At 35.5% G+C, this 8,763-nt stretch overlaps 1 pseudogene; it reads left to right on the forward strand.

The window, feature by feature from the left end:
* Positions 1–5,386: 5,386 nt before the first annotated feature.
* LOC584324 lies at positions 5,387–7,086 on the forward strand (annotated as a pseudogene).
* Positions 7,087–8,763: the final 1,677 nt, after the last annotated feature.

Raw genomic sequence — 8,763 nt, forward strand, 5'->3', positions numbered from 1 at the left:
AATATTTTTTATTGAAACATTTGTACTTCGATAATGTCATGATACAATTATTCGCAATAATACTGTCCATTTAGTTGTTTGATCATGTGAATTGATTTGTTTAGCTGTTCAGCCTTACTTGAGGTAGGTATATGTATGTTATAGATATACAAGTATTTTATCAATATAACAGACAGGGACATGTTGCCAAATGGGGCTTTTTATGAGGTTGGGACCCCAAAATATGACAACGTCCATATAATGTTAGTATGAGATCTTCTACTACACAAGAAAGAAGAAATCATCTGTTAAAGATTTGTATGCAATATAGTAGTACTCTCATGGACATCACATTTATGAAAGATTGCATAAATGTTGGGTCTATAATATTGATTCACCATGAAGCTGGAGTACTTCTAAATTTAGTTGAGCAAACGTTATGGTTAATAGGAGACATATGGGGCGTTGCAAGAAAGTTGCAATCAATTGCAAATCCCCAAATCAAGCGTAAGTCTTGCGATGAACTGCAAATTTGCAATTGATCGCAACTCGACTTTCTTGCAACTCATTAATAAGAAGAGAGAGAGAGAGAGAGAGAGAGCGGGTAGGGGGGGGGGGGGGGGTAGTAAAAAGGCTAGATTTAGTTAACTTAATTTAATTGTTAAAACTTTAATCCTAACAAAATCCTAGGAAATGTAGGAGAGTGGTGGGGCATTGCAAGAAAGTTGAGTTGCAATCGATTGCAAATATCAGTTGCAAGTTGCAAATCAATCGCAACTTTCTTGCAACGCCCCATACTTCTGGTATGTCACAGAAATTACCCCCAACCCCATGGAATGACCCAAATTGTTTGAAAGTGGTGGGTATTTAATTTCATATACCTAACCCGATTCTGTGTTTGCAGAGCTGACTGGAGAAAAATGGAGATGTAGATGTGTCATATTCAAATGGTTGAAACACTTTACTAGAGATACAAAGGTCAGGGGCTAGGAACTTCCGGTAGTGTCCTTTGGCAAGACAGTAATCTACATTTGCCACTCTCAACCCAGGTGTTATATGGGTATTGGAAGGAAGGAGTTCTATGAATGTTATGAGCATATTATTATTATTATTGTTGTTATTAAGATTATTGTTATTAGTGTTATTATTAGTAGTAGAAGTAGTAGTAGTAGTAGTTGCTGTCTTTCTAATAGTAGTAGTAGTAGTAGTAGTAGTATAGTAATAGCATTACTGTGACATCAAATTCTCTGTAGTTGTTTGACACTACACATCAATGTCTGGATTTAGAAATAATTTTTGCCAAATATTTAACAGTGAATTGGTGTAAGAAATACTCTTTCAAAAGATATTGATCTGACCACAGAAAATACCATGATAATCCTTTTTGTGTGTTTTAGGATTTTAAGAATGAAGTTTACTTTGTGATTTTTTTTTACACATTTTGTAAAGGCAGTTCCTGTAGGTTCATGAACAGCAAGTGTGTTTATAAAAAATAAAAATAAAAAATTGGAAAATGTGAATAGAAATATATGCATCTATATTTGGTGACAAGCTAGAAAAGGATATTTACTCCAGATTTCAGAATCACAGGCTTATTTGATTTTGTAGATACATGTAATTGCCATTTTTGCAAAGAAAAGTCAGCATGCACTTTCATGATTCAGCATTTGTTCTAGGCTTTATTTTTGTCAAAGATTTACGTTACAATTGGACCGTAGGTTAAGGGTAAGGCTAGGTATCCTGTTTGGTTCAAGGCTAAAGTTGCCCATTAGGAAACTGACATGCAGCAAATGCAATTTTCACCAAAGTTTGTGGTGTGAAAACATGCACTTTACTGGGTGAAGAAGAATCCTTATACATATTGCTATAGTAAAAATGCCAATCTATGTCTTTAAGTCTTAAAAATATATAATATGTTGTAAATTTTTGGAAACTATTTTATTTTTCATGTAATATATTGTATGTACATTAGCAAGATGATTTAATGTAGAGTGCTCGTGTGATAAATGACTTAAATAATCCTTTATGAATAAATCGCTGAAATGAAATAAAATACATCCGTCAATAAGTTCATTTTTCATTATCTCAAGTTTTACGTGGACTTCAGTATGAAATTGCAGGTCGTAAAGAAATAATAAATAGAAATGGGGTTTTAGTGTGCAATAAAAAATGGGAATGAAAGATCTTGCTTTAGATCTTAATCATTGACTATATTAAAAATAACCATATCACCATTTCCCCCAACAACAATTGAATTTGCGTTTAAAACTTCAGCGCATATCATTAGAAATATCCATAGGATTAAATGCCGCATTTACAATGAAATGACGCAAATTTTCATAAGCAAATGTTATTCTGCTACCACATCTTACACCACTTTATAATGGAAACATTCAATTTAGATCAGACCACGACATCCCGGTAGACCGCCACGCAGCCCTTAATTAAAGACTAAACATGTTGGTCGATCATGAAGGCCATCGTTCTCAGGAACCTTCAAATAACGTTTCAGAAAGCCCTTGAGACCGACATCGTCTACCTCGTGGGCTGTCGGTCTCGCATGCCGTCTGTTTTGTAGACTTTCGCTTCTTTTGCCAACAATATCAATTCCATTCAATTATGGTTTTATTGTTTAAAAAAAAGAACATGGCAAAAGTCTGGAGACTAATATTGTCATATTTACAGTAGAAATACAAGAAAAGATGAAATAGGGTTATAAATTGTACATTTACATAATTGTTTTATGTTAGTTCAATTACAACAAAAAAGTAGAACGTGGCTTCATACATCAAAACATAATGTCATGCAGCGATTATTAAATTGATTTCAATTGGATTATTAGATATATTTATTTATACAAGATGAATGAAACAGTGGATGCCAGCAGTAAAACAATGAAAACAATAAAACAATTCCATTTATAACAAAAATGTTATTTTTAAAGATGTTCGGGGTATTTTACTCAATAATTTGCATTTCACAATGACGGACAAGAATCTATAACGCAATCGGTTGACTTCCGAAAAATCAACTTAATTGATTACACCGATAGCCTTTCAGGTGTTCATCACGTTTTGAAATGTCTGAAAATGACAATGACGTACATGTATTACGTTATCCGAAACTGTAGGGTGTATAGGATGTAGGGTTTTACAACAAAGTATTGACTATTTCGAAAGTCTTTCCGTTCGTTTTTTTTTTTGGGGGGGGGGGTATTTCGCCAAATGTCTTCCTCGAAAACGGTGGCATACGCGCCTTTGTAGTTTACAAATGTAATCCGGGTCAATTAACGTTCATTGTTTTTACTTTCCCCTGCCGGGGCCCCTTCTGACAACCCTGGACCCGCTCTGCATGCAGTACGTAGCCGAATATGATTTCTTAATCTTTTCTTCTTCTTTTTTAACCCACATATCGATATCTAGTAACTCTAGTAAAGTCACACAATAATGTAATCCTGGAGCGACTTCAAACCAACCTATTCTTGACGTAATGTATTACTTTCGTTCTGTTGTCCGTCTTTGTCGGTATTAGCATCCATATAGTCACACCAATCAGACCGTTACAGACCGAAAACAGACCGACAAAAAAATTCCCGAACGATCAATTAATATTGAGAGTTGGTGAAGTTAGCCAGTTGGTTATTTGGCGATAATGGACATTATAACGGGTCATACCAGGGTCATATCGATTGATTGGTTACCATAAATATTGACTGATCTGTGTGTAATAGACCGAGAAACGACATAGGCTTCGGTTACTTGGAATGCTTGAAAGAGAGATCATTGATGGATATCGAGGATTGCAAACACGATTACATAATCAGGACAGACTGGACGTACGGTACATGTATAATGATTTTAAAACACTTTTCCTTTGAATGTCCGTCTGCTGAAGATAAATAGCAATGCATGATTACGTGCAAATTATGACGAAGATCTAAATGTCATTTGGAAAAAAGCAACTTTCTTTGAATTAATATGAAAACATGTATAACCTATGAGTTTCATATGCTGTGTATGAATCTTTATGGAAGTATAATGTTTTCTACTTTTGCAAACGTCATATAGTGCGTATTAAAAAGAGTGTACCAACTTGGTAGCTCCTAATTAAAAAGTCTTAACCAATATGACTTAAAATTGATTTCATGATGAAGAGTAACTCATTTTCTGCCCAATGATATCCTCAGCAGACTTTCAATTAAAAAAGGTGACATCCCAAATAAACTTATCCATTTTGTATCACTCAATGAGAAGGTTCATTTCATCAAGGGTGCGAATAAAGTCAAGATTGTACTCAACATCTAATGAGCATTTCCATGAGTGTTTTTCCCTTCCAATTCAAATGAGGTTTTATTCAAGACTTGTCAAAAAGTCCAAAGACTAAAAATGCAAGTTTATATGAAACATACAATCATATTTTAAAAAAGCATTCAAAAACATATAAAAAGAAAACATAGCAAATGAGAACAAAAATATAAAATGAGTTGATCCAAACAACTTTTTTTTTCTTCAACTGCCTAATAGTCAATGTAAATAAAGAAGCAATCGTTTTTTTAATTATAACACACATACATAATGGCTTTTGACCTACATTCATTGCTTCAGCCCAAACTTGGTACAAGAGAGTTTTGACAATAATTTTTTTAAAGCCTGCTGTTCAGTCATCCTTGGTAGCACAGTTATGAAAATGGTATCATTAGACAGGGTATAGTTATTCTTTGCAATAAAATATGAATCAAGGTAACATAGGTTGTAACGTTTTAATTAGAAACTACCAAAGTTGGGTACACAAGCATGATCTACATTAGCACAAAAAGGTCAGGTAAAATGTGGGGAAATGGGAGTTAACGGTTGCTATCAAATGAATAATGAAAAGTAGTTGTAGATTTCTGTACGTAGCTATGCAAAGTCGTTGCTATAGTGCAATGATCAATACAGGCCCATAACAAAATGGATGTTTTTTCTCGCAAAGATGAGTAGTTTCCACGAACGTAAAATTGAAAAGGAATTAAACAATTATAAATAGTTCCGAGATTGACCTCCGGCCACACACTGGCGATTCAGTGTAATGAAGTCCATCCCCGCGACTGTACTGTGTAGTCAATTAGTAACTGTACTGACGCCTACATTTGTACTTTAGGAGACATGAATGATATTTTTTTCATATTTTACCTCTATCAAGTATTTTTCTGGTTATAAGAAATACAAATATAATAGATAAATAATAATTCTTAATGTCCGATATCATGTACAGTAATCTTATATTGCATATTATTTTCTGTTTACCAATATTGTAGGTATAACTTACCCATTTAAGAATGGACGAATCTTCATTGATACCGTATTCGGCAGGACTACTACTACATGATTGTTATTTGTGGGTGGGGCATATTCTCTCCACCTGACATCCCCATCTCTCCTGATCCTCTGCCGCGCCGTTGAGTTGTGCCCACCGGAATCAAAATTATAAAAGTGACGAGTTCCAAAACCTTGCTGTTATTCGTGTATAGCCGGTGGCAGTTCAAGATTGTAAGTCTATACGAAAGGAATATTATAACTGCTCCGGTGTCACAGTCCGTAATCTTCGTTGCATGAAGAAGAGCATTTACCTTTGCCAATCTTTGGAATATTTATTGTGTTTTGTATTCATATGATTCGTAGCCAGCCCTTGGTCGGATCACGACTTCTGTGCAGAATCGCACTTGACGTACTACTGAGCTGAGGCACCTTCATGCAGCGAAGTAACGTAACATGCATCTTTGATCGGATTTTCCTGTGGAATTATTTGGTTTCTGGTAACTAATCTTCTGAACGACATATCATCATGTTGGAACACTTGCCAGCGAAGTTTCAGCAGACTTATTTCTGGTTTGAAGAAGACTTTGAACACGGTCCGTACTCGACATGGTTGGGAAATTATTGGCACTGGTCAATTTACATCAGTATCGCTTACGTGGTGACCATCTTCGGGCTGCAGCGGTTCATGCGGGACAGGGCTCCCCTCAACCTCCGCGCTCCTCTGGTAATGTGGTCCACTGGCCTTGCACTATTTAGCATAGTGTGTGCCTTTCGTCTCGCTCAGAATTTTGTCATGTTCGTGCGAGACTATGGATGGAAAGCGACTATATGTGATAAACGATACAGTATGGATGGGGTCAACGGCTTCTGGTCAATGTTGTTCATCTGGAGTAAACTCCCCGAGCTAGGTGACACCTTTTTCATCGTTCTTCGCAAGCAACCACTCATCTTCCTTCACTGGTATCATCATATTACGGTCTTCATGTACGCATGGTACAGCTACCCTCTAATAGTCGCCCCGGGACGCTACTTTGTCGATCTCAACGCCCTTGTGCATGCTTTCATGTACACCTACTACGCTCTCAAAGCCTCCCGCCTTGTTCGTATACCTCGTCAAATCAACATCTGCCTCACTTTGATCCAGACATCTCAGATGGTCGTAGGATGTGTCATCAATTCCCTCGCTTGGAACTTCCGGGCACAAGGGGACGTATGCGCTACGACAGACAACAACATTAGGGTATCCTTGCTCATGTACTTTTCTTATTTCATCCTCTTCGCTCATTACTTCTATAAATCCTATTTCACAAAGAAGGCCCCCCGAAAGCAAAAGGAGGCTCAAAATGGCGTCCATCAAAATGGCATTCATAGCAACGGTGCTCATCAAAACGGCACATCTCAGTATAGCAACGGGAAAGCATCGCTCAAGGCGGATTAGGAGCACCCCAAAAGATACCTGGCCGTTGTCGGGACTTCTATTGCAGAGTTCTTTCAAAGTTTAAAATTCTTGAGTGCCATATTTGCTGCACAATTGTACATCATGAGATAAATGAACTGAGAAGCATGTGGCTACTAATAGAAACAGTCAAACCTGTATAAAGACCACTCAAGTGTAGACATTTTTGTAAAGGTTCCTCTAAAATAGTTTTCAATGAGAATTACTATTTAAAGAAAACAACAACTAAAAATGTATTTACATGTTGTTTATGTGTAAGTATATTTTCAAAAGGTATCAGGCCTGATAACCCGATTTAAATCGGTTTCCCGATTTTTTTTTATTTTTCCCGATTTTTTCCCGATTTTTTTTTCCCGATTTTAAAAAAAAAAAAAAATCCAGATTTTTTTTTTTTTTTTAAATTTTTTTTTACCAATTTTTTTTTCTTCACTATTTTATCCTGATTTTCCCGAGTTCCCTCTCATTTTCTCTATTCTTCCCTATTTTGCCCTATTTTTTTCCCAATTTTGTCCCGATTTTCTTACTCAAAAGGGGGAATGTTTTTAGATGCCTTTTTCCCCCGCGAATCCTCTTTTTTTTTTTTTACTCAAGGGGGCGTGGTTGAGGGATAAACAAAAATCCTATTTTTTTTTAGTGCTCACTATCACCCCTGAGGTATGGACAAGGCTGTCTTTGACTACTAATACTTCACAGTTCAGTGGTCTTTCTATACAGGTGGTTTCTAAAGCAGGTTTGACTGTACACACTGACTACATATAGCAAAGTAAAGTACATAGAAAAGTCACAGGTTTTCCAGTTTGTCTTGAAATTTCATTCACATATATGTCATCTCAAAGATGTATTGTAACTCGGTAATAGTATTTTTGTATGGTTTTAGAAATTTGACATTTCTAGAAAAGTGAAAACCGGGTAGTAGAAATTTTCATCAATGATTATGTACTCTCCATCTACTCCATATAGTTCATAGAAGCAATCTCTATTTTAGTGAGTGTAAAGATGCAGTACAATTTTTTTTTCATCGAGCTATGAAAACTCTTTGAGAAGTACATTCAGTTTGAAGCTCATCAGAAGCCCTACCTTTGATATAGGGGGTATATTTTTGTTTTCTTCGGATGATAGGGTCTATAGTGTCATTTATAATGGAATATCAATTTAGTACACTTTTCTACATTTGATGTAGAATTAGAGTAGATGGAAAAATGTTCAGTTTGCTGACAGTGACAGAGAGTGGTTTCCAATGTCAGTAACTGAAATGCATTTTAATGAAATCTATGAATACACTTGTATGTATGCCAGCAATTATCTCTTACCGAAAAGAGGTATCTAGCAGAGTTAATTTTGATATTATGAAGGTTTTTTGTACATGTACAATTTTACATGTGAAAAGCTTCAAGTTTTAGATATTTTTAATAGACAGATTTACTAACATATTTAAATTTATGGATGTTTGTTTCCTGGGGACCTAGTGACAAGTTATTCCATTAAGCTATTATTAATGAATGAATTACAATACTTAGAATCCATTCAACATACATTATTTATGTAGGGCAAACTTTCAGGTTGGCAAGAACAACCTTTGTTTAAAAAGTATACCCGTACATCAAAAATTTGAATACATGTACATGTATGTTAGAAAACTTGTCTAAAGTAATATCACTCTTTACATTATCCAGCAAATAAAGTATTATCAATTCACAATTTTTATTATACAACATGCAGGTTATTTTAAGACAAACCTCAGGTCTTTTATATCCAGGCCCACCGTATTTTTGTATTACATATACATGTACTATGTAATCTTTCCCTTCAGTTTTCATCGCATCTGTGGTTGAATTTTACGTACATGTAGGAGCTGTTGCAGTTTTTATCATGCAGAGTCTAACCTACACAAAGTGCAACTGGTTGTGTGATGATCTGTGGGGACATTCCTGCTTTTATGGTAGTCTGTACTGTACATGCTCAAATATTTTTTTTTTTTTTTAAATTATTGCTTCCAGTGCATAAATTGCATACAGTGGAAGAGCTTTACTT

Source organism: Strongylocentrotus purpuratus, unplaced genomic scaffold, assembly GCF_000002235.5.
Source record: "Strongylocentrotus purpuratus isolate Spur 01 unplaced genomic scaffold, Spur_5.0 spur5_scaffold_2, whole genome shotgun sequence".
Lineage (NCBI taxonomy): Eukaryota > Metazoa > Echinodermata > Echinoidea > Camarodonta > Strongylocentrotidae > Strongylocentrotus > Strongylocentrotus purpuratus.